The sequence below is a fragment of the Salvelinus alpinus genome, chromosome 23 (genome assembly GCF_045679555.1).
Source record: "Salvelinus alpinus chromosome 23, SLU_Salpinus.1, whole genome shotgun sequence".
NCBI lineage: Eukaryota > Metazoa > Chordata > Actinopteri > Salmoniformes > Salmonidae > Salvelinus > Salvelinus alpinus.
Genome location: NC_092108.1, coordinates 42218128 through 42245247, shown reverse-complemented (window position 1 = coordinate 42245247; position 27120 = coordinate 42218128). Strand labels below are relative to the sequence as shown.

Here is a 27120-nt window from a genome sequence, read left to right as displayed (position 1 = left end):
TACACCGTTTAAGGACATTATCCATATCAAGTCCCCAATGACATGTTGCAAATAAAGACTGGTTAGTCAAAACGCTGTGAGGAGGGTTCGAACCTGCGCGGGGAGACCCCATTGGATTTCGAGTCCAACGCCTTAACCTATCGGCCATCACAGCTACTTCTGTTACCTACAACGCCTTAACCAGTCCGCTATCTCGTTCTGACCATTTTTTCCTCTAAAAAGACCAGATTATCGCTACTGAAGAGCCTACTTGAAATGTTTATTATGGAAGATTAATTCTGAGCACTTGAATCAAAGGACATGTCCACGCATTATCCATATCAAGTGCCAAATGACATGTTACAAATAACGACTGGATCGTCAAAGAGCTGCGCGCAGGGTTCAAACCTTCGCTGGGAGAACCCATTGGCTTTCGAGTCAAACGCTTTAACCACTCGGCATTCAAAGCTTGCTGAGGATTATCACACAAGGACAAAAGTATCCAAATTCAACTGCCTAATTTAAATATTTTTCGAGCAAAGTAAAATAAGCTATTTTCTGAGCACTTCAATCGTTGGACGAGCCCATAAAGGAAGTACAATTTAAATTCAGAGGAGATAGTTCCAATTATTAAAAGTCAACTTTACCATCGCACAGTTGAAAACAGTACAGGGAGCACACATTGGATTTCATTTCCAATGCTTAAACCACTTGGCCATCGCAGCAGTATGAATCTAAGGAAAGTGATGAGGAGAAAGCAGAAGTGGACTATACGCTTCGAGCAAGGTAAGAACATGGGTGGGGAGACCCCATTGAAATTCAGGTCCAACGTCTAAAGAACTCGGCCATTGGAGCTGTTGGAATGCAAGTAAATGGATTGGGATTTGGAAACAGACATCATTGGTGTAAAATGGTCAACTTGATGGCACGACATATTGATCTTTTTGCGCCAAGTAACCTCGGTCCTTTCCAAAGCTGTGAAGTTTGGAAGTTTAATGTGCAAATCAAAAAACTATGTCCAGAGAAAGTACAAGTGGACTATTCACTGAGAATAAGATTTAAAAAAGAGCAGGGAGACCCAATTGGGTTTCAAGTCTGAGGACTTAACCACCTGGCTCTCAGTATTTCCATCGTAAATCTAACACAAACAACAGTATCTGTACTGAAGAGCCTATTTGAACTGTTTGTCAAGGCAGATATATTCTGAGCACCTGAATCATTGGACAATTCCATGTATTAAGGACATTATCCATATCAAGTCACCAAGTATATGTTAAAAAAAAGACTGGTTTGCCATAGCGCTGTGAGCAGGGTTCGAACCTGCGCGGGGAGACCCCATTGGATTTCAAGTCCAACGCCTTAACCACTCGGCCATCGCAGCTTGCTATGTTAAAAACCAGGCCTTAACCAGTCGGCTATCTTATTCTGTCCATTTCACTTCTTTAAAGACTATCTACTGAAGAGCCTAATTGAACTGTTTGTCAAGGCAGATATATTCTGAGCACTTGATTCAAAGGACAAGTACACCGTTTAAGGACATTATCCATATCAAGTCCCCAATGACATGTTGCAAATAAAGACTGGTTAGTCAAAGCGCTGTGAGCAGGGTTCGAACCTGCGCGGGGAGACCCCATTGGATTTCGAGCCCAACACCTTAACCTCTCGGCCATCACAGCTACTTCTGTTCACTACAACGCCTTAACCAGTCCGCTATCTCGTTCTGACCACTTTTTCCTCTAAAAAGACCAGATTATCGCTACTGAAGAGCCTACTTGAAATGTTTATTATGGAAGATTAATTCTGAGCACTTGAATCAAAGGACATGTCCACGCATTATCCATATCAAGTGCCCAATGACATGTTACAAATAACGACTGGATCGTCAAAGAGCTGCGCGCAGGGTTCAAACCTGCGCTGGGAGAACCCATTGGCTTTCGAGTACAACGCTTTAACCACTCGGCAATCAAAGCTTGCTGAGGATTATCACACAAGGACAAAAGTATCCAAATTCAACTGCCTAATTTAAATATTTTTCAAGCAAAGTAAAATAAGCTATTTTCTGAGCACTTCAATCGTTGGACGAGCCCATAAAGGAAGTACAATTTAAATTCAGAGGAGATAGTTCCAATTATTAAAAGTCAACTTCACCATCGCACAGTTGAAAACAGTACAGGGAGCACACATTGGATTTCATTTCCAATGCTTAAACCACTTGGCCATCGCAGCAGTAGGAATCTAAGGAAAGTGATGAGGAGAAAGCAGAAGTGGACTATACGCTTCGAGCAAGGTAAGAACATGGGTGGGGAGACCCCATTGAAATTCAGGTCCAACGTCTAAAGAACTCGGCCATTGGAGCTGTTGGAATGCAAGTAAATGGATTGGGATTTGGAAACAGACATCATTGGTGTAAAATGGTCAACTTGATGGCACGACATATTGATCTTTTTGCGCCAAGTAACCTCGGTCCTTTCCAAAGCTGTGAAGTTTGGAAGTTTAATGTGCAAATCAAAAAACTATGTCCAGAGAAAGTACAAGTGGACTATTCACTGAGAATAAGATTTAAAAAAGAGCAGGGAGACCCAATTGGGTTTCAAGTCTGAGGACTTAACCACCTGGCTCTCAGTATTTCCATCGTAAATCTAACACAAACAACAGTATCTGTACTGAAGAGCCTATTTGAACTGTTTGTCAAGGCAGATATATTCTGAGCACCTGAATCATTGGACAATTCCATGTATTAAGGACATTATCCATATCAAGTCACCAAGTATATGTTAAAAAAAAGACTGGTTTGCCATAGCGCTGTGAGCAGGGTTCGAACCTGCGCGGGGAGACCCCATTGGATTTCAAGTCCAACACCTTAACCACTCGGCCATCGCAGCTTGCTATGTTAAAAACCAGGCCTTAACCAGTCGGCTATCTTATTCTATCCATTTCACTTCTGTAAAGAATATCTACTGAAGAGCCTAATTGAACTGTTTGTCAAGGCAGATATATTCTGAGCACTTGATTCAAAGGACAAGTACACCGTTTAAGGACATTATCCATATCAAGTCCCCAATGACATGTTGCAAATAAAGACTGGTTAGTCAAAGCGCTGTGAGCAGGGTTCGAACCTGCGCGGGGAGACCCCATTGGATTTCGAGTCCAACACCTTAACCTCTCAGCCATCACAGCTACTTCTGTTACCTACAACGCCTTAACCAGTCCGCTATCTCGTTCTGACCACTTTTTCCTCTAAAAAGACCAGATTATCGCTACTGAAGAGCCTACTTGAAATGTTTATTATGGAAGATTAATTCTGAGCACTTGAATCAAAGGACATGTCCACGCATTATCCATATCAAGTGCCCAATGACATGTTACAAATAACGACTGGATCGTCAAAGAGCTGCGCGCAGGGTTCAAACCTGCGCTGGGAGAACCCATTGGCTTTCGAGTACAACGCTTTAACCACTCGGCAATCAAAGCTTGCTGAGGATTATCACACAAGGACAAAAGTATCCAAATTCAACTGCCTAATTTAAATATTTTTCAAGCAAAGTAAAATAAGCTATTTTCTGAGCACTTCAATCGTTGGACGAGCCCATAAAGGAAGTACAATTTAAATTCAGAGGAGATAGTTCCAATTATTAAAAGTCAACTTTACCATCGCACAGTTGAAAACAGTACAGGGAGCACACATTGGATTTCATTTCCAATGCTTAAACCACTTGGCCATCGCAGCAGTAGGAATCGAAGGAAAGTGATGAGGAGAAAGCAGAAGTGGACTATACGCTTCGAGCAAGGTAAGAACATGGGTGGGGAGACCCCATTGAAATTCAGGTCCAACGTCTAAAGAACTCGGCCATTGGAGCTGTTGGAATGCAAGTAAATGGATTGGGATTTGGAAACAGACATCATTGGTGTAAAATGGTCAACTTGATGGCACGACATATTGATCTTTTTGCGCCAAGTAACCTCGGTCCTTTCCAAAGCTGTGAAGTTTGGAAGTTTAATGTGCAAATCAAAAAACTATGTCCAGAGAAAGTACAAGTGGACTATTCACTGAGAATAAGATTTAAAAAAGAGCAGGGAGACCCAATTGGGTTTCAAGTCTGAGGACTTAACCACCTGGCTCTCAGTATTTCCATCGTAAATCTAACACAAACAACAGTATCTGTACTGAAGAGCCTATTTGAACTGTTTGTCAAGGCAGATATATTCTGAGCACCTGAATCATTGGACAATTCCATGTATTAAGGACATTATCCATATCAAGTCACCAAGTATATGTTAAAAAAAAGGCTGGTTTGCCATAGCGCTGTGAGCAGGGTTGGAACCTGCGCGGGGAGACCCCATTGGATTTCAAGTCCAACGCCTTAACCACTCAGCCATCGCAGCTTGCTATGTTAAAAACCAGGCCTTAACCAGTCGGCTATCTTACTCTATCCATTTCACTTCTGTAAAGAATATCTACTGAAGAGCCTAATTGAACTGTTTGTCAAGGCAGATATATTCTGAGCACTTGATTCAAAGGACAAGTACACCGTTTAAGGACATTATCCATATCAAGTCCCCAATGACATGTTGCAAATAAAGACTGGTTAGTCAAAGCGCTGTGAGCAGGGTTCGAACCTGCGCGGGGAGACCCCATTGGATTTCGAGTCCAACACCTTAACCTCTCGGCCATCACAGCTACTTTTGTTACCTACAACGCCTTAACCAGTCCGCTATCTCGTTCTGACCACTTTTTCCTCTAAAAAGACCAGATTATCGCTACTGAAGAGCCTACTTGAAATGTTTATTATGGAAGATTAATTCTGAGCACTTGAATCAAAGGACATGTCCACGCATTATCCATATCAAGTGCCCAATGACATGTTACAAATAACGACTGGATCGTCAAAGAGCTGCGCGCAGGGTTCAAACCTGCGCTGGGAGAACCCATTGGCTTTCGAGTACAACGCTTTAACCACTCGGCAATCAAAGCTTGCTGAGGATTATCACACAAGGACAAAAGTATCCAAATTCAACTGCCTAATTTAAATATTTTTCAAGCAAAGTAAAATAAGCTATTTTCTGAGCACTTCAATCGTTGGACGAGCCCATAAAGGAAGTACAATTTAAATTCAGAGGAGATAGTTCCAATTATTAAAAGTCAACTTTACCATCGCACAGTTGAAAACAGTACAGGGAGCACACATTGGATTTCATTTCCAATGCTTAAACCACTTGGCCATCGCAGCAGTAGGAATCTAAGGAAAGTGATGAGGAGAAAGCAGAAGTGGACTATACGCTTCGAGCAAGGTAAGAACATGGGTGGGGAGACCCCATTGAAATTCAGGTCCAACGTCTAAAGAACTCGGCCATTGGAGCTGTTGGAATGCAAGTAAATGGATTGGGATTTGGAAACAGACATCATTGGTGTAAAATGGTCAACTTGATGGCACGACATATTGATCTTTTTGCGCCAAGTAACCTCGGTCCTTTCCAAAGCTGTGAAGTTTGGAAGTTTAATGTGCAAATCAAAAAACTATGTCCAGAGAAAGTACAAGTGGACTATTCACTGAGAATAAGATTTAAAAAAGAGCAGGGAGACCCAATTGGGTTTCAAGTCTGAGGACTTAACCACCTGGCTCTCAGTATTTCCATCGTAAATCTAACACAAACAACAGTATCTGTACTGAAGAGCCTATTTGAACTGTTTGTCAAGGCAGATATATTCTGAGCACCTGAATCATTGGACAATTCCATGTATTAAGGACATTATCCATATCAAGTCACCAAGTATATGTTAAAAAAACGGCTGGTTTGCCATAGCGCTGTGAGCAGGGTTGGAACCTGCGCGGGGAGACCCCATTGGATTTCAAGTCCAACGCCTTAACCACTCAGCCATCGCAGCTTGCTATGTTAAAAACCAGGCCTTAATTAACCAGTCGGCTATCTTACTCTATCCATTTCACTTCTGTAAAGAATATCTACTGAAGAGCCTAATTGAACTGTTTGTCAAGGCAGATATATTCTGAGCACTTGATTCAAAGGACAAGTACACCGTTTAAGGACATTATCCATATCAAGTCCCCAATGACATGTTGCAAATAAAGACTGGTTAGTCAAAGCGCTGTGAGCAGGGTTCGAACCTGCGCGGGGAGACCCCACTGGATTTCGAGTCCAACACCTTAACCTCTCGGCCATCACAGCTACTTTTGTTACCTACAACGCCTTAACCAGTCCGCTATCTCGTTCTGACCACTTTTTCCTCTAAAAAGACCAGATTATCGCTACTGAAGAGCCTACTTGAAATGTTTATTATGGAAGATTAATTCTGAGCACTTGAATCAAAGGACATGTCCACGCATTATCCATATCAAGTGCCCAATGACATGTTACAAATAACGACTGGATCGTCAAAGAGCTGCGCGCAGGGTTCAAACCTGCGCTGGGAGAACCCATTGGCTTTCGAGTACAACGCTTTAACCACTCGGCAATCAAAGCTCGCTGAGGATTATCACACAAGGACAAAAGTATCCAAATTCAACTGCCTAATTTAAATATTTTTCAAGCAAAGTAAAATAAGCTATTTTCTGAGCACTTCAATCGTTGGACGAGCCCATAAAGGAAGTACAATTTAAATTCAGAGGAGATAGTTCCAATTATTAAAAGTCAACTTTACCATCGCACAGTTGAAAACAGTACAGGGAGCACACATTGGATTTCATTTCCAATGCTTAAACCACTTGGCCATCGCAGCAGTAGGAATCTAAGGAAAGTGATGAGGAGAAAGCAGAAGTGGACTATACGCTTCGAGCAAGGTAAGAACATGGGTGGGGAGACCCCATTGAAATTCAGGTCCAACGTCTAAAGAACTCGGCCATTGGAGCTGTTGGAATGCAAGTAAATGGATTGGGATTTGGAAACAGACATCATTGGTGTAAAATGGTCAACTTGATGGCACGACATATTGATCTTTTTGCGCCAAGTAACCTCGGTCCTTTCCAAAGCTGTGAAGTTTGGAAGTTTAATGTGCAAATCAAAAAACTATGTCCAGAGAAAGTACAAGTGGACTATTCACTGAGAATAAGATTTAAAAAAGAGCAGGGAGACCCAATTGGGTTTCAAGTCTGAGGACTTAACCACCTGGCTCTCAGTATTTCCATCGTAAATCTAACACAAACAACAGTATCTGTACTGAAGAGCCTATTTGAACTGTTTGTCAAGGCAGATATATTCTGAGCACCTGAATCATTGGACAATTCCATGTATTAAGGACATTATCCATATCAAGTCACCAAGTATATGTTAAAAAAACGGCTGGTTTGCCATAGCGCTGTGAGCAGGGTTGGAACCTGCGCGGGGAGACCCCATTGGATTTCAAGTCCAACGCCTTAACCACTCAGCCATCGCAGCTTGCTATGTTAAAAACCAGGCCTTAATTAACCAGTCGGCTATCTTACTCTATCCATTTCACTTCTGTAAAGAATATCTACTGAAGAGCCTAATTGAACTGTTTGTCAAGGCAGATATATTCTGAGCACTTGATTCAAAGGACAAGTACACCGTTTAAGGACATTATCCATATCAAGTCCCCAATGACATGTTGCAAATAAAGACTGGTTAGTCAAAGCGCTGTGAGCAGGGTTCGAACCTGCGCGGGGAGACCCCACTGGATTTCGAGTCCAACACCTTAACCTCTCGGCCATCACAGCTACTTTTGTTACCTACAACGCCTTAACCAGTCCGCTATCTCGTTCTGACCACTTTTTCCTCTAAAAAGACCAGATTATCGCTACTGAAGAGCCTACTTGAAATGTTTATTATGGAAGATTAATTCTGAGCACTTGAATCAAAGGACATGTCCACGCATTATCCATATCAAGTGCCCAATGACATGTTACAAATAACGACTGGATCGTCAAAGAGCTGCGCGCAGGGTTCAAACCTGCGCTGGGAGAACCCATTGGCTTTCGAGTACAACGCTTTAACCACTCGGCAATCAAAGCTCGCTGAGGATTATCACACAAGGACAAAAGTATCCAAATTCAACTGCCTAATTTAAATATTTTTCAAGCAAAGTAAAATAAGCTATTTTCTGAGCACTTCAATCGTTGGACGAGCCCATAAAGGAAGTACAATTTAAATTCAGAGGAGATAGTTCCAATTATTAAAAGTCAACTTTACCATCGCACAGTTGAAAACAGTACAGGGAGCACACATTGGATTTCATTTCCAATGCTTAAACCACTTGGCCATCGCAGCAGTAGGAATCTAAGGAAAGTGATGAGGAGAAAGCAGAAGTGGACTATACGCTTCGAGCAAGGTAAGAACATGGGTGGGGAGACCCCATTGAAATTCAGGTCCAACGTCTAAAGAACTCGGCCATTGGAGCTGTTGGAATGCAAGTAAATGGATTGGGATTTGGAAACAGACATCATTGGTGTAAAATGGTCAACTTGATGGCACGACATATTGATCTTTTTGCGCCAAGTAACCTCGGTCCTTTCCAAAGCTGTGAAGTTTGGAAGTTTAATGTGCAAATCAAAAAACTATGTCCAGAGAAAGTACAAGTGGACTATTCACTGAGAATAAGATTTAAAAAAGAGCAGGGAGACCCAATTGGGTTTCAAGTCTGAGGACTTAACCACCTGGCTCTCAGTATTTCCATCGTAAATCTAACACAAACAACAGTATCTGTACTGAAGAGCCTATTTGAACTGTTTGTCAAGGCAGATATATTCTGAGCACCTGAATCATTGGACAATTCCATGTATTAAGGACATTATCCATATCAAGTCACCAAGTATATGTTAAAAAAAAGGCTGGTTTGCCATAGCGCTGTGAGCAGGGTTCGAACCTGCGCGGGGAGACCCCATTGGATTTCAAGTCCAACGCCTTAACCACTCGGCCATCGCAGCTTGCTATGTTAAAAACCAGGCCTTAACCAGTCGGCTATCTTATTCTATCCATTTCACTTCTGTAAAGAATATCTACTGAAGAGCCTAATTGAACTGTTTGTCAAGGCAGGTATATTCTGAGCACTTGATTCAAAGGACAAGTACACCGTTTAAGGACATTATCCATATCAAGTCCCCAATGACATGTTGCAAATAAAGACTGGTTAGTCAAAGAGCTGTGAGCAGGGTTCGAACCTGCGCGGGGAGACCCCATTGGATTTCGAGTCCAACACCTTAACCTCTCGGCCATCACAGCTACTTCTGTTACCTACAACGCCTTAACCAGTCCGCTATCTCGTTCTGACCACTTTTTCCTCTAAAAAGACCAGATTATCGCTACTGAAGAGCCTACTTGAAATGTTTATTATGGAAGATTAATTCTGAGCACTTGAATCAAAGGACATGTCCACGCATTATCCATATCAAGTGCCCAATGACATGTTACAAATAACGACTGGATCGTCAAAGAGCTGCGCGCAGGGTTCAAACCTGCGCTGGGAGAACCCATTGGCTTTCGAGTACAACGCTTTAACCACTCGGCAATCAAAGCTTGCTGAGGATTATCACACAAGGACAAAAGTATCCAAATTCAACTGCCTAATTTAAATATTTTTCAAGCAAAGTAAAATAAGCTATTTTCTGAGCACTTCAATCGTTGGACGAGCCCATAAAGGAAGTACAATTTAAATTCAGAGGAGATAGTTCCAATTATTAAAAGTCAACTTTACCATCGCACAGTTGAAAACAGTACAGGGAGCACACATTGGATTTCATTTCCAATGCTTAAACCACTTGGCCATCGCAGCAGTAGGAATCTAAGGAAAGTGATGAGGAGAAAGCAGAAGTGGACTATACGCTTCGAGCAAGGTAAGAACATGGGTGGGGAGACCCCATTGAAATTCAGGTCCAACGTCTAAAGAACTCGGCCATTGGAGCTGTTGGAATGCAAGTAAATGGATTGGGATTTGGAAACAGACATCATTGGTGTAAAATGGTCAACTTGATGGCACGACATATTGATCTTTTTGCGCCAAGTAACCTCGGTCCTTTCCAAAGCTGTGAAGTTTGGAAGTTTAATGTGCAAATCAAAAAACTATGTCCAGAGAAAGTACAAGTGGACTATTCACTGAGAATAAGATTTAAAAAAGAGCAGGGAGACCCAATTGGGTTTCAAGTCTGAGGACTTAACCACCTGGCTCTCAGTATTTCCATCGTAAATCTAACACAAACAACAGTATCTGTACTGAAGAGCCTATTTGAACTGTTTGTCAAGGCAGATATATTCTGAGCACCTGAATCATTGGACAATTCCATGTATTAAGGACATTATCCATATCAAGTCACCAAGTATATGTTAAAAAAAAGGCTGGTTTGCCATAGCGCTGTGAGCAGGGTTCGAACCTGCGCGGGGAGACCCCATTGGATTTCAAGTCCAACGCCTTAACCACTCGGCCATCGCAGCTTGCTATGTTAAAAACCAGGCCTTAACCAGTCGGCTATCTTATTCTATCCATTTCACTTCTGTAAAGAATATCTACTGAAGAGCCTAATTGAACTGTTTGTCAAGGCAGGTATATTCTGAGCACTTGATTCAAAGGACAAGTACACCGTTTAAGGACATTATCCATATCAAGTCCCCAATGACATGTTGCAAATAAAGACTGGTTAGTCAAAGAGCTGTGAGCAGGGTTCGAACCTGCGCGGGGAGACCCCATTGGATTTCGAGTCCAACACCTTAACCTCTCGGCCATCACAGCTACTTCTGTTACCTACAACGCCTTAACCAGTCCGCTATCTCGTTCTGACCACTTTTTCCTCTAAAAAGACCAGATTATCGCTACTGAAGAGCCTACTTGAAATGTTTATTATGGAAGATTAATTCTGAGCACTTGAATCAAAGGACATGTCCACGCATTATCCATATCAAGTGCCCAATGACATGTTACAAATAACGACTGGATCGTCAAAGAGCTGCGCGCAGGGTTCAAACCTGCGCTGGGAGAACCCATTGGCTTTCGAGTACAACGCTTTAACCACTCGGCAATCAAAGCTTGCTGAGGATTATCACACAAGGACAAAAGTATCCAAATTCAACTGCCTAATTTAAATATTTTTCAAGCAAAGTAAAATAAGCTATTTTCTGAGCACTTCAATCGTTGGACGAGCCCATAAAGGAAGTACAATTTAAATTCAGAGGAGATAGTTCCAATTATTAAAAGTCAACTTTACCATCGCACAGTTGAAAACAGTACAGGGAGCACACATTGGATTTCATTTCCAATGCTTAAACCACTTGGCCATCGCAGCAGTAGGAATCTAAGGAAAGTGATGAGGAGAAAGCAGAAGTGGACTATACGCTTCGAGCAAGGTAAGAACATGGGTGGGGAGACCCCATTGAAATTCAGGTCCAACGTCTAAAGAACTCGGCCATTGGAGCTGTTGGAATGCAAGTAAATGGATTGGGATTTGGAAACAGACATCATTGGTGTAAAATGGTCAACTTGATGGCACGACATATTGATCTTTTTGCGCCAAGTAACCTCGGTCCTTTCCAAAGCTGTGAAGTTTGGAAGTTTAATGTGCAAATCAAAAAACTATGTCCAGAGAAAGTACAAGTGGACTATTCACTGAGAATAAGATTTAAAAAAGAGCAGGGAGACCCAATTGGGTTTCAAGTCTGAGGACTTAACCACCTGGCTCTCAGTATTTCCATCGTAAATCTAACACAAACAACAGTATCTGTACTGAAGAGCCTATTTGAACTGTTTGTCAAGGCAGATATATTCTGAGCACCTGAATCATTGGACAATTCCATGTATTAAGGACATTATCCATATCAAGTCACCAAGTATATGTTAAAAAAAAGGCTGGTTTGCCATAGCGCTGTGAGCAGGGTTCGAACCTGCGCGGGGAGACCCCATTGGATTTCAAGTCCAACGCCTTAACCACTCGGCCATCGCAGCTTGCTATGTTAAAAACCAGGCCTTAACCAGTCGGCTATCTTATTCTATCCATTTCACTTCTGTAAAGAATATCTACTGAAGAGCCTAATTGAACTGTTTGTCAAGGCAGATATATTCTGAGCACTTGATTCAAAGGACAAGTACACCGTTTAAGGACATTATCCATATCAAGTCCCCAATGACATGTTGCAAATAAAGACTGGTTAGTCAAAGAGCTGTGAGCAGGGTTCGAACCTGCGCGGGGAGACCCCATTGGATTTCGAGTCCAACACCTTAACCTCTCGGCCATCACAGCTACTTCTGTTACCTACAACGCCTTAACCAGTCCGCTATCTCGTTCTGACCACTTTTTCCTCTAAAAAGACCAGATTATCGCTACTGAAGAGCCTACTTGAAATGTTTATTATGGAAGATTAATTCTGAGCACTTGAATCAAAGGACATGTCCACGCATTATCCATATCAAGTGCCCAATGACATGTTACAAATAACGACTGGATCGTCAAAGAGCTGCGCGCAGGGTTCAAACCTGCGCTGGGAGAACCCATTGGCTTTCGAGTACAACGCTTTAACCACTCGGCAATCAAAGCTTGCTGAGGATTATCACACAAGGACAAAAGTATCCAAATTCAACTGCCTAATTTAAATATTTTTCAAGCAAAGTAAAATAAGCTATTTTCTGAGCACTTCAATCGTTGGACGAGCCCATAAAGGAAGTACAATTTAAATTCAGAGGAGATAGTTCCAATTATTAAAAGTCAACTTTACCATCGCACAGTTGAAAACAGTACAGGGAGCACACATTGGATTTCATTTCCAATGCTTAAACCACTTGGCCATCGCAGCAGTAGGAATCTAAGGAAAGTGATGAGGAGAAAGCAGAAGTGGACTATACGCTTCGAGCAAGGTAAGAACATGGGTGGGGAGACCCCATTGAAATTCAGGTCCAACGTCTAAAGAACTCGGCCATTGGAGCTGTTGGAATGCAAGTAAATGGATTGGGATTTGGAAACAGACATCATTGGTGTAAAATGGTCAACTTGATGGCACGACATATTGATCTTTTTGCGCCAAGTAACCTCGGTCCTTTCCAAAGCTGTGAAGTTTGGAAGTTTAATGTGCAAATCAAAAAACTATGTCCAGAGAAAGTACAAGTGGACTATTCACTGAGAATAAGATTTAAAAAAGAGCAGGGAGACCCAATTGGGTTTCAAGTCTGAGGACTTAACCACCTGGCTCTCAGTATTTCCATCGTAAATCTAACACAAACAACAGTATCTGTACTGAAGAGCCTATTTGAACTGTTTGTCAAGGCAGATATATTCTGAGCACCTGAATCATTGGACAATTCCATGTATTAAGGACATTATCCATATCAAGTCACCAAGTATATGTTAAAAAAAAGGCTGGTTTGCCATAGCGCTGTGAGCAGGGTTCGAACCTGCGCGGGGAGACCCCATTGGATTTCAAGTCCAACGCCTTAACCACTCGGCCATCGCAGCTTGCTATGTTAAAAACCAGGCCTTAACCAGTCGGCTATCTTATTCTATCCATTTCACTTCTGTAAAGAATATCTACTGAAGAGCCTAATTGAACTGTTTGTCAAGGCAGATATATTCTGAGCACTTGATTCAAAGGACAAGTACACCGTTTAAGGACATTATCCATATCAAGTCCCCAATGACATGTTGCAAATAAAGACTGGTTAGTCAAAGAGCTGTGAGCAGGGTTCGAACCTGCGCGGGGAGACCCCATTGGATTTCGAGTCCAACACCTTAACCTCTCGGCCATCACAGCTACTTCTGTTACCTACAACGCCTTAACCAGTCCGCTATCTCGTTCTGACCACTTTTTCCTCTAAAAAGACCAGATTATCGCTACTGAAGAGCCTACTTGAAATGTTTATTATGGAAGATTAATTCTGAGCACTTGAATCAAAGGACATGTCCACGCATTATCCATATCAAGTGCCCAATGACATGTTACAAATAACGACTGGATCGTCAAAGAGCTGCGCGCAGGGTTCAAACCTGCGCTGGGAGAACCCATTGGCTTTCGAGTACAACGCTTTAACCACTCGGCAATCAAAGCTTGCTGAGGATTATCACACAAGGACAAAAGTATCCAAATTCAACTGCCTAATTTAAATATTTTTCAAGCAAAGTAAAATAAGCTATTTTCTGAGCACTTCAATCGTTGGACGAGCCCATAAAGGAAGTACAATTTAAATTCAGAGGAGATAGTTCCAATTATTAAAAGTCAACTTTACCATCGCACAGTTGAAAACAGTACAGGGAGCACACATTGGATTTCATTTCCAATGCTTAAACCACTTGGCCATCGCAGCAGTAGGAATCTAAGGAAAGTGATGAGGAGAAAGCAGAAGTGGACTATACGCTTCGAGCAAGGTAAGAACATGGGTGGGGAGACCCCATTGAAATTCAGGTCCAACGTCTAAAGAACTCGGCCATTGGAGCTGTTGGAATGCAAGTAAATGGATTGGGATTTGGAAACAGACATCATTGGTGTAAAATGGTCAACTTGATGGCACGACATATTGATCTTTTTGCGCCAAGTAACCTCGGTCCTTTCCAAAGCTGTGAAGTTTGGAAGTTTAATGTGCAAATCAAAAAACTATGTCCAGAGAAAGTACAAGTGGACTATTCACTGAGAATAAGATTTAAAAAAGAGCAGGGAGACCCAATTGGGTTTCAAGTCTGAGGACTTAACCACCTGGCTCTCAGTATTTCCATCGTAAATCTAACACAAACAACAGTATCTGTACTGAAGAGCCTATTTGAACTGTTTGTCAAGGCAGATATATTCTGAGCACCTGAATCATTGGACAATTCCATGTATTAAGGACATTATCCATATCAAGTCACCAAGTATATGTTAAAAAAATGGCTGGTTTGCCATAGCGCTGTGAGCAGGGTTCGAACCTGCGCGGGGAGACCCCATTGGATTTCAAGTCCAACGCCTTAACCACTCGGCCATCGCAGCTTGCTATGTTAAAAACCAGGCCTTAACCAGTCGGCTATCTTATTCTATCCATTTCACTTCTGTAAAGAATATCTACTGAAGAGCCTAATTGAACTGTTTGTCTAGGCAGATATATTCTGAGCACTTGATTCAAAGGACAAGTACACCGTTTAAGGACATTATCCATATCAAGTCCCCAATGACATGTTGCAAATAAAGACTGGTTAGTCAAAGCGCTGTGAGCAGGGTTCGAACCTGCGCGGGGAGACCCCATTGGATTTCGAGTCCAACACCTTAACCTCTCGGCCATCACAGCTACTTCTGTTACCTACAACGCCTTAACCAGTCCGCTATCTCGTTCTGACCACTTTTTCCTCTAAAAAGACCAGATTATCGCTACTGAAGAGCCTACTTGAAATGTTTATTATGGAAGATTAATTCTGAGCACTTGAATCAAAGGACATGTCCACGCATTATCCATATCAAGTGCCCAATGACATGTTACAAATAACGACTGGATCGTCAAAGAGCTGCGCGCAGGGTTCAAACCTGCGCTGGGAGAACCCATTGGCTTTTGAGTACAACGCTTTAACCACTCGGCAATCAAAGCTTGCTGAGGATTATCACACAAGGACAAAAGTATCCAAATTCAACTGCCTAATTTAAATATTTTTCAAGCAAAGTAAAATAAGCTATTTTCTGAGCACTTCAATCGTTGGACGAGCCCATAAAGGAAGTACAATTTAAATTCAGAGGAGATAGTTCCAATTATTAAAAGTCAACTTTACCATCGCACAGTTGAAAACAGTACAGGGAGCACACATTGGATTTCATTTCCAATGCTTAAACCACTTGGCCATCGCAGCAGTAGGAATCTAAGGAAAGTGATGAGGAGAAAGCAGAAGTGGACTATACGCTTCGAGCAAGGTAAGAACATGGGTGGGGAGACCCCATTGAAATTCAGGTCCAACGTCTAAAGAACTCGGCCATTGGAGCTGTTGGAATGCAAGTAAATGGATTGGGATTTGGAAACAGACATCATTGGTGTAAAATGGTCAACTTGATGGCACGACATATTGATCTTTTTGCGCCAAGTAACCTCGGTCCTTTCCAAAGCTGTGAAGTTTGGAAGTTTAATGTGCAAATCAAAAAACTATGTCCAGAGAAAGTACAAGTGGACTATTCACTGAGAATAAGATTTAAAAAAGAGCAGGGAGACCCAATTGGGTTTCAAGTCTGAGGACTTAACCACCTGGCTCTCAGTATTTCCATCGTAAATCTAACACAAACAACAGTATCTGTACTGAAGAGCCTATTTGAACTGTTTGTCAAGGCAGATATATTCTGAGCACCTGAATCATTGGACAATTCCATGTATTAAGGACATTATCCATATCAAGTCACCAAGTATATGTTAAAAAAATGGCTGGTTTGCCATAGCGCTGTGAGCAGGGTTGGAACCTGCGCGGGGAGACCCCATTGGATTTCAAGTCCAACGCCTTAACCACTCAGCCATCGCAGCTTGCTATGTTAAAAACCAGGCCTTAATTAACCAGTCGGCTATCTTACTCTATCCATTTCACTTCTGTAAAGAATATCTACTGAAGAGCCTAATTGAACTGTTTGTCAAGGCAGATATATTCTGAGCACTTGATTCAAAGGACAAGTACACCGTTTAAGGACATTATCCATATCAAGTCCCCAATGACATGTTGCAAATAAAGACTGGTTAGTCAAAGCGCAGTGAGCAGGGTTCGAACCTGCGCGGGGCGACCCCATTGGATTTCGAGTACAACACCTTAACCTCTCGGCCATCACAGCTACTTTTGTTACCTACAACGCCTTAACCAGTCCGCTATCTCGTTCTGACCACTTTTTCCTCTAAAAAGACCAGATTATCGCTACTGAAGAGCCTACTTGAAATGTTTATTATGGAAGATTAATTCTGAGCACTTGAATCAAAGGACATGTCCACGCATTATCCATATCAAGTGCCCAATGACATGTTACAAATAACGACTGGATCGTCAAAGAGCTGCGCGCAGGGTTCAAACCTGCGCTGGGAGAACCCATTGGCTTTCGAGTACAACGCTTTAACCACTCGGCAATCAAAGCTTGCTGAGGATTATCACACAAGGACAAAAGTATCCAAATTCAACTGCCTAATTTAAATATTTTTCAAGCAAAGTAAAATAAGCTATTTTCTGAGCACTTCAATCGTTGGACGAGCCCATAAAGGAAGTACAATTTAAATTCAGAGGAGATAGTTCCAATTATTAAAAGTCAACTTTACCATCGCACAGTTGAAAACAGTACAGGGAGCACACATTGGATTTCATTTCCAATGCTTAAACCACTTGGCCATCGCAGCAGTAGGAATCTAAGGAAAGTGATGAGGAGAAAGCAGAAGTGGACTATACGCTTCGAGCAAGGTAAGAACATGGGTGGGGAGACCCCATTGAAATTCAGGTCCAACGTCTAAAGAACTCGGCCATTGGAGCTGTTGGAATGCAAGTAAATGGATTGGGATTTGGAAACAGACATCATTGGTGTAAAATGGTCAACTTGATGGCACGACATATTGATCTTTTTGCGCCAAGTAACCTCGGTCCTTTCCAAAGCTGTGAAGTTTGGAAGTTTAATGTGCAAATCAAAAAACTATGTCCAGAGAAAGTACAAGTGGACTATTCACTGAGAATAAGATTTAAAAAAGAGCAGGGAGACCCAATTGGGTTTCAAGTCTGAGGACTTAACCACCTGGCTCTCAGTATTTCTATCGTAAATCTAACACAAACAACAGTATCTGTACTGAAGAGCCTATTTGAACTGTTTGTCAAGGCAGATATATTCTGAGCACCTGAATCATTGGACAATTCCATGTATTAAGGACATTATCCATATCAAGTCACCAAGTATATGTTAAAAAAAAGACTGGTTTGCCATAGCGCTGTGAGCAGGGTTCGAACCTGCGCGGGGAGACCCCATTGGATTTCAAGTCCAACGCCTTAACCACTCGGCCATCGCAGCTTGCTATGTTAAAAAACAGGCCTTAACCAGTCGGCTATCTTATTCTATCCATTTCACTTCTGTAAAGAATATCTACTGAAGAGCCTAATTGAACTGTTTGTCAAGGCAGATATATTCTGAGCACTTGATTCAAAGGACAAGTACACCGTTTAAGGACATTATCCATATCAAGTCCCCAATGACATGTTGCAAATAAAGACTGGTTAGTCAAAGCGCTGTGAGCAGGGTTCGAACCTGCGCGGGGAGACCCCATTGGATTTCGAGTCCAACACCTTAACCTCTCGGCCATCACAGCTACTTCTGTTACCTACAACGCCTTAACCAGTCCGCTATCTCGTTCTGACCACTTTTTCCTCTAAAAAGACCAGATTATCGCTACTGAAGAGCCTACTTGAAATGTTTATTATGGAAGATTAATTCTGAGCACTTGAATCAAAGGACATGTCCACGCATTATCCATATCAAGTGCCCAATGACATGTTACAAATAACGACTGGATCGTCAAAGAGCTGCGCGCAGGGTTCAAACCTGCGCTGGGAGAACCCATTGGCTTTCGACTACAACGCTTTAACCACTCGGCAATCAAAGCTTGCTGAGGATTATCACACAAGGACAAAAGTATCCAAATTCAACTGCCTAATTTAAATATTTTTCAAGCAAAGTAAAATAAGCTATTTTCTGAGCACTTCAATCGTTGGACGAGCCCATAAAGGAAGTACAATTTAAATTCAGAGGAGATAGTTCCAATTATTAAAAGTCAACTTTACCATCGCACAGTTGAAAACAGTACAGGGAGCACACATTGGATTTCATTTCCAATGCTTAAACCACTTGGCCATCGCAGCAGTAGGAATCTAAGGAAAGTGATGAGGAGAAAGCAGAAGTGGACTATACGCTTCGAGCAAGGTAAGAACATGGGTGGGGAGACCCCATTGAAATTCAGGTCCAACGTCTAAAGAACTCGGCCATTGGAGCTGTTGGAATGCAAGTAAATGGATTGGGATTTGGAAACAGACATCATTGGTGTAAAATGGTCAACTTGATGGCACGACATATTGATCTTTTTGCGCCAAGTAACCTCGGTCCTTTCCAAAGCTGTGAAGTTTGGAAGTTTAATGTGCAAATCAAAAAACTATGTCCAGAGAAAGTACAAGTGGACTATTCACTGAGAATAAGATTTAAAAAAGAGCAGGGAGACCCAATTGGGTTTCAAGTCTGAGGACTTAACCACCTGGCTCTCAGTATTTCCATCGTAAATCTAACACAAACAACAGTATCTGTACTGAAGAGCCTATTTGAACTGTTTGTCAAGGCAGATATATTCTGAGCACCTGAATCATTGGACAATTCCATGTATTAAGGACATTATCCATATCAAGTCACCAAGTATATGTTAAAAAAAAGGCTGGTTTGCCATAGCGCTGTGAGCAGGGTTCGAACCTGCGCGGGGAGACCCCATTGGATTTCAAGTCCAACGCCTTAACCACTCGGCCATCGCAGCTTGCTATGTTAAAAACCAGGCCTTAACCAGTCGGCTATCTTATTCTATCCATTTCACTTCTGTAAAGAATATCTACTGAAGAGCCTAATTGAACTGTTTGTCTAGGCAGATATATTCTGAGCACTTGATTCAAAGGACAAGTACACCGTTTAAGGACATTATCCATATCAAGTCCCCAATGACATGTTGCAAATAAAGACTGGTTAGTCAAAGCGCTGTGAGCAGGGTTCGAACCTGCGCGGGGAGACCCCATTGGATTTCGAGTCCAACACCTTAACCTCTCGGCCATCACAGCTACTTCTGTTACCTACAACGCCTTAACCAGTCCGCTATCTCGTTCTGACCACTTTTTCCTCTAAAAAGACCAGATTATCGCTACTGAAGAGCCTACTTGAAATGTTTATTATGGAAGATTAATTCTGAGCACTTGAATCAAAGGACATGTCCACACATTATCCATATCAAGTGCCCAATGACATGTTACAAATAACGACTGGATCGTCAAAGAGCTGCGCGCAGGGTTCAAACCTGCGCTGGGAGAACCCATTGGCTTTTGAGTACAACGCTTTAACCACTCGGCAATCAAAGCTTGCTGAGGATTATCACACAAGGACAAAAGTATCCAAATTCAACTGCCTAATTTAAATATTTTTCAAGCAAAGTAAAATAAGCTATTTTCTGAGCACTTCAATCGTTGGACGAGCCCATAAAGGAAGTACAATTTAAATTCAGAGGAGATAGTTCCAATTATTAAAAGTCAACTTTACCATCGCACAGTTGAAAACAGTACAGGGAGCACACATTGGATTTCATTTCCAATGCTTAAACCACTTGGCCATCGCAGCAGTAGGAATCTAAGGAAAGTGATGAGGAGAAAGCAGAAGTGGACTATACGCTTCGAGCAAGGTAAGAACATGGGTGGGGAGACCCCATTGAAATTCAGGTCCAACGTCTAAAGAACTCGGCCATTGGAGCTGTTGGAATGCAAGTAAATGGATTGGGATTTGGAAACAGACATCATTGGTGTAAAATGGTCAACTTGATGGCACGACATATTGATCTTTTTGCGCCAAGTAACCTCGGTCCTTTCCAAAGCTGTGAAGTTTGGAAGTTTAATGTGCAAATCAAAAAACTATGTCCAGAGAAAGTACAAGTGGACTATTCACTGAGAATAAGATTTAAAAAAGAGCAGGGAGACCCAATTGGGTTTCAAGTCTGAGGACTTAACCACCTGGCTCTCAGTATTTCCATCGTAAATCTAACACAAACAACAGTATCTGTACTGAAGAGCCTATTTGAACTGTTTGTCAAGGCAGATATATTCTGAGCACCTGAATCATTGGACAATTCCATGTATTAAGGACATTATCCATATCAAGTCACCAAGTATATGTTAAAAAAAAGGCTGGTTTGCCATAGCGCTGTGAGCAGGGTTGGAACCTGCGCGGGGAGACCCCATTGGATTTCAAGTCCAACGCCTTAACCACTCAGCCATCGCAGCTTGCTATGTTAAAAACCAGGCCTTAATTAACCAGTCGGCTATCTTACTCTATCCATTTCAATTCTGTAAAGAATATCTACTGAAGAGCCTAATTGAACTGTTTGTCAAGGCAGATATATTCTGAGCACTTGATTCAAAGGACAAGTACACCGTTTAAGGACATTATCCATATCAAGTCCCCAATGACATGTTGCAAATAAAGACTGGTTAGTCAAAGCGCAGTGAGCAGGGTTCGAACCTGCGCGGGGCGACCCCATTGGATTTCGAGTACAACACCTTAACCTCTCGGCCATCACAGCTACTTTTGTTACCTACAACGCCTTAACCAGTCCGCTATCTCGTTCTGACCACTTTTTCCTCTAAAAAGACCAGATTATCGCTACTGAAGAGCCTACTTGAAATGTTTATTATGGAAGATTAATTCTGAGCACTTGAATCAAAGGACATGTCCACGCATTATCCATATCAAGTGCCCAATGACATGTTACAAATAACGACTGGATCGTCAAAGAGCTGCGCGCAGGGTTCAAACCTGCGCTGGGAGAACCCATTGGCTTTCGAGTACAACGCTTTAACCACTCGGCAATCAAAGCTTGCTGAGGATTATCACACAAGGACAAAAGTATCCAAATTCAACTGCCTAATTTAAATATTTTTCAAGCAAAGTAAAATAAGCTATTTTCTGAGCACTTCAATCGTTGGACGAGCCCATAAAGGAAGTACAATTTAAATTCAGAGGAGATAGTTCCAATTATTAAAAGTCAACTTTACCATCGCACAGTTGAAAACAGTACAGGGAGCACACATTGGATTTCATTTCCAATGCTTAAACCACTTGGCCATCGCAGCAGTAGGAATCTAAGGAAAGTGATGAGGAGAAAGCAGAAGTGGACTATACGCTTCGAGCAAGGTAAGAACATGGGTGGGGAGACCCCATTGAAATTCAGGTCCAACGTCTAAAGAACTCGGCCATTGGAGCTGTTGGAATGCAAGTAAATGGATTGGGATTTGGAAACAGACATCATTGGTGTAAAATGGTCAACTTGATGGCACGACATATTGATCTTTTTGCGCCAAGTAACCTCGGTCCTTTCCAAAGCTGTGAAGTTTGGAAGTTTAATGTGCAAATCAAAAAACTATGTCCAGAGAAAGTACAAGTGGACTATTCACTGAGAATAAGATTTAAAAAAGAGCAGGGAGACCCAATTGGGTTTCAAGTCTGAGGACTTAACCACCTGGCTCTCAGTATTTCCATCGTAAATCTAACACAAACAACAGTATCTGTACTGAAGAGCCTATTTGAACTGTTTGTCAAGGCAGATATATTCTGAGCACCTGAATCATTGGACAATTCCATGTATTAAGGACATTATCCATATCAAGTCACCAAGTATATGTTAAAAAAAAGACTGGTTTGCCATAGCGCTGTGAGCAGGGTTCGAACCTGCGCGGGGAGACCCCATTGGATTTCAAGTCCAACGCCTTAACCACTCGGCCATCGCAGCTTGCTATGTTAAAAAACAGGCCTTAACCAGTCGGCTATCTTATTCTATCCATTTCACTTCTGTAAAGAATATCTACTGAAGAGCCTAATTGAACTGTTTGTCAAGGCAGATATATTCTGAGCACTTGATTCAAAGGACAAGTACACCGTTTAAGGACATTATCCATATCAAGTCCCCAATGACATGTTGCAAATAAAGACTGGTTAGTCAAAGCGCTGTGAGCAGGGTTCGAACCTGCGCGGGGAGACCCCATTGGATTTCGAGTCCAACACCTTAACCTCTCGGCCATCACAGCTACTTCTGTTACCTACAACGCCTTAACCAGTCCGCTATCTCGTTCTGACCACTTTTTCCTCTAAAAAGACCAGATTATCGCTACTGAAGAGCCTACTTGAAATGTTTATTATGGAAGATTAATTCTGAGCACTTGAATCAAAGGACATGTCCACGCATTATCCATATCAAGTGCCCAATGACATGTTACAAATAACGACTGGATCGTCAAAGAGCTGCGCGCAGGGTTCAAACCTGCGCTGGGAGAACCCATTGGCTTTCGACTACAACGCTTTAACCACTCGGCAATCAAAGCTTGCTGAGGATTATCACACAAGGACAAAAGTATCCAAATTCAACTGCCTAATTTAAATATTTTTCAAGCAAAGTAAAATAAGCTATTTTCTGAGCACTTCAATCGTTGGACGAGCCCATAAAGGAAGTACAATTTAAATTCAGAGGAGATAGTTCCAATTATTAAAAGTAAACTTTACCATCGCACAGTTGAAAACAGTACAGGGAGCACACATTGGATTTCATTTCCAATGCTTAAACCACTTGGCCATCGCAGCAGTAGGAATCTAAGGAAAGTGATGAGGAGAAAGCAGAAGTGGACTATACGCTTCGAGCAAGGTAAGAACATGGGTGGGGAGACCCCATTGAAATTCAGGTCCAACGTCTAAAGAACTCGGCCATTGGAGCTGTTGGAATGCAAGTAAATGGATTGGGATTTGGAAACAGACATCATTGGTGTAAAATGGTCAACTTGATGGCACGACATATTGATCTTTTTGCGCCAAGTAACCTCGGTCCTTTCCAAAGCTGTGAAGTTTGGAAGTTTAATGTGCAAATCAAAAAACTATGTCCAGAGAAAGTACAAGTGGACTATTCACTGAGAATAAGATTTAAAAAAGAGCAGGGAGACCCAATTGGGTTTCAAGTCTGAGGACTTAACCACCTGGCTCTCAGTATTTCCATCGTAAATCTAACACAAACAACAGTATCTGTACTGAAGAGCCTATTTGAACTGTTTGTCAAGGCAGATATATTCTGAGCACCTGAATCATTGGACAATTCCATGTATTAAGGACATTATCCATATCAAGTCACCAAGTATATGTTAAAAAAAAGGCTGGTTTGCCATAGCGCTGTGAGCAGGGTTCGAACCTGCGCGGGGAGACCCCATTGGATTTCAAGTCCAACGCCTTAACCACTCGGCCATCGCAGCTTGCTATGTTAAAAACCAGGCCTTAACCAGTCGGCTATCTTATTCTATCCATTTCACTTCTGTAAAGAATATCTACTGAAGAGCCTAATTGAACTGTTTGTCAAGGCAGATATATTCTGAGCACTTGATTCAAAGGACAAGTACACCATTTAAGGACATTATCCAAATCAAGTCCCCAATGACATGTTGCAAATAAAGACTGGTTAGTCAAAGCGCTGTGAGCAGGGTTCGAACCTGCGCGGGGAGACCCCATTGGATTTCGAGTCCAACACCTTAACCTCTCGGCCATCACAGCTACTTCTGTTACCTACAACGCCTTAACCAGTCCGCTATCTCGTTCTGACCACTTTTTCCTCTAAAAAGACCAGATTATCGCTACTGAAGAGCCTACTTGAAATGTTTATTATGGAAGATTAATTCTGAGCACTTGAATCAAAGGACATGTCCACGCATTATCCATATCAAGTGCCCAATGACATGTTACAAATAACGACTGGATCGTCAAAGAGCTGCGCGCAGGGTTCAAACCTGCGCTGGGAGAACCCATTGGCTTTCGAGTACAACGCTTTAACCACTCGGCAATCAAAGCTTGCTGAGGATTATCACACAAGGACAAAAGTATCCAAATTCAACTGCCTAATTTAAATATTTTTCAAGCAAAGTAAAATAAGCTATTTTCTGAGCACTTCAATCGTTGGACGAGCCCATAAAGGAAGTACAATTTAAATTCAGAGGAGATAGTTCCAATTATTAAAAGTAAACATTACCATCGCACAGTTGAAAACAGTACAGGGAGCACACATTGGATTTCATTTCCAATGCTTAAACCACTTGGCCATCGCAGCAGTAGGAATCTAAGGAAAGTGATGAGGAGAAAGCAGAAGTGGACTATACGCTTCGAGCAAGGTAAGAACATGGGTGGGGAGACCCCATTGAAATTCAGGTCCAACGTCTAAAGAACTCGGCCATTGGAGCTGTTGGAATGCAAGTAAATGGATTGGGATTTGGAAACAGACATCATTGGTGTAAAATGGTCAACTTGATGGCACGACATATTGATCTTTTTGCGCCAAGTAACCTCGGTCCTTTCCAAAGCTGTGAAGTTTGGAAGTTTAATGTGCAAATCAAAAAACTATGTCCAGAGAAAGTACAAGTGGACTATTCACTGAGAATAAGATTTAAAAAAGAGCAGGGAGACCCAATTGGGTTTCAAGTCTGAGGACTTAACCACCTGGCTCTCAGTATTTCCATCGTAAATCTAACACAAACAACAGTATCTGTACTGAAGAGCCTATTTGAACTGTTTGTCAAGGCAGATATATTCTGAGCACCTGAATCATTGGACAATTCCATGTATTAAGGACATTATCCATATCAAGTCACCAAGTATATGTTAAAAAAAAGGCTGGTTTGCCATAGCGCTGTGAGCAGGGTTCGAACCTACTTCTGTTACCTACAACGCCTTAACCAGTCCGCTATCTCGTTCTGACCACTTTTTCCTCTAAAAAGACCAGATTATCGCTACTGAAGAGCCTACTTGAAATGTTTATTATGGAAGATTAATTCTGAGCACTTGAATCAAAGGACATGTCCACGCATTATCCATATCAAGTGCCCAATGACATGTTACAAATAACGACTGGATCGTCAAAGAGCTGCGCGCAGGGTTCAAACCTGCGCTGGGAGAACCCATTGGCTTTCGAGTACAACGCTTTAACCACTCGGCAATCAAAGCTTGCTGAGGATTATCACACAAGGACAAAAGTATCCAAATTCAACTGCCTAATTTAAATATTTTTCAAGCAAAGTAAAATAAGCTATTTTCTGAGCACTTCAATCGTTGGACGAGCCCATAAAGGAAGTACAATTTAAATTCAGAGGAGATAGTTCCAATTATTAAAAGTCAACTTTACCATCGCACAGTTGAAAACAGTACAGGGAGCACACATTGGATTTCATTTCCAATGCTTAAACCACTTGGCCATCGCAGCAGTAGAAATCTAAGGAAAGTGATGAGGAGAAAGCAGAAGTGGACTATACGCTTCGAGCAAGGTAAGAACATGGGTGGGGAGACCCCATTGAAATTCAGGTCCAACGTCTAAAGAACTCGGCCATTGGAGCTGTTGGAATGCAAGTAAATGGATTGGGATTTGGAAACAGACATCATTGGTGTAAAATGGTCAACTTGATGGCACGACATATTGATCTTTTTGCGCCAAGTAACCTCGGTCCTTTCCAAAGCTGTGAAGTTTGGAAGTTTAATGTGCAAATCAAAAAACTATGTCCAGAGAAAGTACAAGTGGACTATTCACTGAGAATAAGATTTAAAAAAGAGCAGGGAGACCCAATTGGGTTTCAAGTCTGAGGACTTAACCACCTGGCTCTCAGTATTTCCATCGTAAATCTAACACAAACAACAGTATCTGTACTGAAGAGCCTATTTGAACTGTTTGTCAAGGCAGATATATTCTGAGCACCTGAATCATTGGACAATTCCATGTATTAAGGACATTATCCATATCAAGTCACCAAGTATATGTTAAAAAAAAGGCTGGTTTGCCATAGCGCTGTGAGCAGGGTTCGAACCTGCGCGGGGAGACCCCATTGGATTTCAAGTCCAACGCCTTAACCACTCGGCCATCGCAGCTTGCTATGTTAAAAACCAGGCCTTAACCAGTCGGCTATCTTATTCTATCCATTTCACTTGTGTAAAGAATATCTACTGAAGAGCCTAATTGAACTGTTTGTCAAGGCAGATATATTCTGAGCACTTGATTCAAAGGACAAGTACACCGTTTAAGGACATTATCCATATCAAGTCCCCAATGACATGTTGCAAATAAAGACTGGTTAGTCAAAGCGCTGTGAGCAGGGTTCGAACCTGCGCGGGGAGACCCCATTGGATTTCGAGTCCAACACCTTAACCTCTCGGCCATCACAGCTACTTCTGTTACCTACAACGCCTTAACCAGTCCGCTATCTCGTTCTGACCACTTTTTCCTCTAAAAAGACCAGATTATCGCTACTGAAGAGCCTACTTGAAATGTTTATTATGGAAGATTAATTCTGAGCACTTGAATCAAAGGACATGTCCACGCATTATCCATATCAAGTGCCCAATGACATGTTACAAATAACGACTGGATCGTCAAAGAGCTGCGCGCAGGGTTCAAACCTGCGCTGGGTAGAACCCATTGGCTTTCGAGTACAACGCTTTAACCACTCGGCA

At 42.0% G+C, this 27120-nt stretch overlaps 35 non-coding genes across 35 annotated transcripts; all 35 read right to left on the bottom strand.

Moving 5' to 3' along the window:
- Window positions 1-72: 72 nt before the first annotated feature.
- trnas-cga (transfer RNA serine (anticodon CGA)) lies at window positions 73-154 on the bottom strand. Its single transcript has one exon. It is a non-coding gene; the product is annotated as a tRNA-Ser (tRNA).
- Window positions 155-1278: 1124 nt separating this feature from the next.
- trnas-uga (transfer RNA serine (anticodon UGA)) lies at window positions 1279-1360 on the bottom strand. Its single transcript has one exon. It is a non-coding gene; the product is annotated as a tRNA-Ser (tRNA).
- A 213-nt stretch (window positions 1361-1573) lies between these two features.
- trnas-cga (transfer RNA serine (anticodon CGA)) lies at window positions 1574-1655 on the bottom strand. The gene has a single exon. It is a non-coding gene; the product is annotated as a tRNA-Ser (tRNA).
- A 1124-nt stretch (window positions 1656-2779) lies between these two features.
- trnas-uga (transfer RNA serine (anticodon UGA)) lies at window positions 2780-2861 on the bottom strand. Its single transcript has one exon. It is a non-coding gene; the product is annotated as a tRNA-Ser (tRNA).
- Window positions 2862-3074: 213 nt separating this feature from the next.
- trnas-cga (transfer RNA serine (anticodon CGA)) lies at window positions 3075-3156 on the bottom strand. The gene has a single exon. It is a non-coding gene; the product is annotated as a tRNA-Ser (tRNA).
- Window positions 3157-4280: 1124 nt separating this feature from the next.
- On the bottom strand, window positions 4281-4362 carry trnas-uga (transfer RNA serine (anticodon UGA)). The gene has a single exon. It is a non-coding gene; the product is annotated as a tRNA-Ser (tRNA).
- A 213-nt stretch (window positions 4363-4575) lies between these two features.
- On the bottom strand, window positions 4576-4657 carry trnas-cga (transfer RNA serine (anticodon CGA)). Its single transcript has one exon. It is a non-coding gene; the product is annotated as a tRNA-Ser (tRNA).
- Window positions 4658-5781: 1124 nt separating this feature from the next.
- On the bottom strand, window positions 5782-5863 carry trnas-uga (transfer RNA serine (anticodon UGA)). Its single transcript has one exon. It is a non-coding gene; the product is annotated as a tRNA-Ser (tRNA).
- Window positions 5864-6080: 217 nt separating this feature from the next.
- trnas-cga (transfer RNA serine (anticodon CGA)) lies at window positions 6081-6162 on the bottom strand. Its single transcript has one exon. It is a non-coding gene; the product is annotated as a tRNA-Ser (tRNA).
- A 1124-nt stretch (window positions 6163-7286) lies between these two features.
- trnas-uga (transfer RNA serine (anticodon UGA)) lies at window positions 7287-7368 on the bottom strand. Its single transcript has one exon. It is a non-coding gene; the product is annotated as a tRNA-Ser (tRNA).
- A 217-nt stretch (window positions 7369-7585) lies between these two features.
- trnas-cga (transfer RNA serine (anticodon CGA)) lies at window positions 7586-7667 on the bottom strand. The gene has a single exon. It is a non-coding gene; the product is annotated as a tRNA-Ser (tRNA).
- Window positions 7668-8791: 1124 nt separating this feature from the next.
- Window positions 8792-8873, bottom strand: trnas-uga (transfer RNA serine (anticodon UGA)). Its single transcript has one exon. It is a non-coding gene; the product is annotated as a tRNA-Ser (tRNA).
- Window positions 8874-9086: 213 nt separating this feature from the next.
- Window positions 9087-9168, bottom strand: trnas-cga (transfer RNA serine (anticodon CGA)). Its single transcript has one exon. It is a non-coding gene; the product is annotated as a tRNA-Ser (tRNA).
- A 1124-nt stretch (window positions 9169-10292) lies between these two features.
- trnas-uga (transfer RNA serine (anticodon UGA)) lies at window positions 10293-10374 on the bottom strand. Its single transcript has one exon. It is a non-coding gene; the product is annotated as a tRNA-Ser (tRNA).
- Window positions 10375-10587: 213 nt separating this feature from the next.
- On the bottom strand, window positions 10588-10669 carry trnas-cga (transfer RNA serine (anticodon CGA)). Its single transcript has one exon. It is a non-coding gene; the product is annotated as a tRNA-Ser (tRNA).
- A 1124-nt stretch (window positions 10670-11793) lies between these two features.
- trnas-uga (transfer RNA serine (anticodon UGA)) lies at window positions 11794-11875 on the bottom strand. Its single transcript has one exon. It is a non-coding gene; the product is annotated as a tRNA-Ser (tRNA).
- A 213-nt stretch (window positions 11876-12088) lies between these two features.
- On the bottom strand, window positions 12089-12170 carry trnas-cga (transfer RNA serine (anticodon CGA)). Its single transcript has one exon. It is a non-coding gene; the product is annotated as a tRNA-Ser (tRNA).
- A 1124-nt stretch (window positions 12171-13294) lies between these two features.
- On the bottom strand, window positions 13295-13376 carry trnas-uga (transfer RNA serine (anticodon UGA)). Its single transcript has one exon. It is a non-coding gene; the product is annotated as a tRNA-Ser (tRNA).
- A 213-nt stretch (window positions 13377-13589) lies between these two features.
- Window positions 13590-13671, bottom strand: trnas-cga (transfer RNA serine (anticodon CGA)). The gene has a single exon. It is a non-coding gene; the product is annotated as a tRNA-Ser (tRNA).
- A 1124-nt stretch (window positions 13672-14795) lies between these two features.
- trnas-uga (transfer RNA serine (anticodon UGA)) lies at window positions 14796-14877 on the bottom strand. The gene has a single exon. It is a non-coding gene; the product is annotated as a tRNA-Ser (tRNA).
- A 213-nt stretch (window positions 14878-15090) lies between these two features.
- Window positions 15091-15172, bottom strand: trnas-cga (transfer RNA serine (anticodon CGA)). Its single transcript has one exon. It is a non-coding gene; the product is annotated as a tRNA-Ser (tRNA).
- A 1124-nt stretch (window positions 15173-16296) lies between these two features.
- trnas-uga (transfer RNA serine (anticodon UGA)) lies at window positions 16297-16378 on the bottom strand. Its single transcript has one exon. It is a non-coding gene; the product is annotated as a tRNA-Ser (tRNA).
- Window positions 16379-16595: 217 nt separating this feature from the next.
- Window positions 16596-16677, bottom strand: trnas-cga (transfer RNA serine (anticodon CGA)). The gene has a single exon. It is a non-coding gene; the product is annotated as a tRNA-Ser (tRNA).
- A 1124-nt stretch (window positions 16678-17801) lies between these two features.
- On the bottom strand, window positions 17802-17883 carry trnas-uga (transfer RNA serine (anticodon UGA)). The gene has a single exon. It is a non-coding gene; the product is annotated as a tRNA-Ser (tRNA).
- A 213-nt stretch (window positions 17884-18096) lies between these two features.
- On the bottom strand, window positions 18097-18178 carry trnas-cga (transfer RNA serine (anticodon CGA)). Its single transcript has one exon. It is a non-coding gene; the product is annotated as a tRNA-Ser (tRNA).
- A 1124-nt stretch (window positions 18179-19302) lies between these two features.
- On the bottom strand, window positions 19303-19384 carry trnas-uga (transfer RNA serine (anticodon UGA)). Its single transcript has one exon. It is a non-coding gene; the product is annotated as a tRNA-Ser (tRNA).
- A 213-nt stretch (window positions 19385-19597) lies between these two features.
- Window positions 19598-19679, bottom strand: trnas-cga (transfer RNA serine (anticodon CGA)). The gene has a single exon. It is a non-coding gene; the product is annotated as a tRNA-Ser (tRNA).
- Window positions 19680-20803: 1124 nt separating this feature from the next.
- Window positions 20804-20885, bottom strand: trnas-uga (transfer RNA serine (anticodon UGA)). Its single transcript has one exon. It is a non-coding gene; the product is annotated as a tRNA-Ser (tRNA).
- Window positions 20886-21102: 217 nt separating this feature from the next.
- Window positions 21103-21184, bottom strand: trnas-cga (transfer RNA serine (anticodon CGA)). Its single transcript has one exon. It is a non-coding gene; the product is annotated as a tRNA-Ser (tRNA).
- Window positions 21185-22308: 1124 nt separating this feature from the next.
- On the bottom strand, window positions 22309-22390 carry trnas-uga (transfer RNA serine (anticodon UGA)). The gene has a single exon. It is a non-coding gene; the product is annotated as a tRNA-Ser (tRNA).
- A 213-nt stretch (window positions 22391-22603) lies between these two features.
- Window positions 22604-22685, bottom strand: trnas-cga (transfer RNA serine (anticodon CGA)). The gene has a single exon. It is a non-coding gene; the product is annotated as a tRNA-Ser (tRNA).
- A 1124-nt stretch (window positions 22686-23809) lies between these two features.
- On the bottom strand, window positions 23810-23891 carry trnas-uga (transfer RNA serine (anticodon UGA)). The gene has a single exon. It is a non-coding gene; the product is annotated as a tRNA-Ser (tRNA).
- A 213-nt stretch (window positions 23892-24104) lies between these two features.
- Window positions 24105-24186, bottom strand: trnas-cga (transfer RNA serine (anticodon CGA)). Its single transcript has one exon. It is a non-coding gene; the product is annotated as a tRNA-Ser (tRNA).
- A 2270-nt stretch (window positions 24187-26456) lies between these two features.
- Window positions 26457-26538, bottom strand: trnas-uga (transfer RNA serine (anticodon UGA)). Its single transcript has one exon. It is a non-coding gene; the product is annotated as a tRNA-Ser (tRNA).
- Window positions 26539-26751: 213 nt separating this feature from the next.
- On the bottom strand, window positions 26752-26833 carry trnas-cga (transfer RNA serine (anticodon CGA)). The gene has a single exon. It is a non-coding gene; the product is annotated as a tRNA-Ser (tRNA).
- Between the last annotated feature and the right edge of the window lie 287 nt (window positions 26834-27120).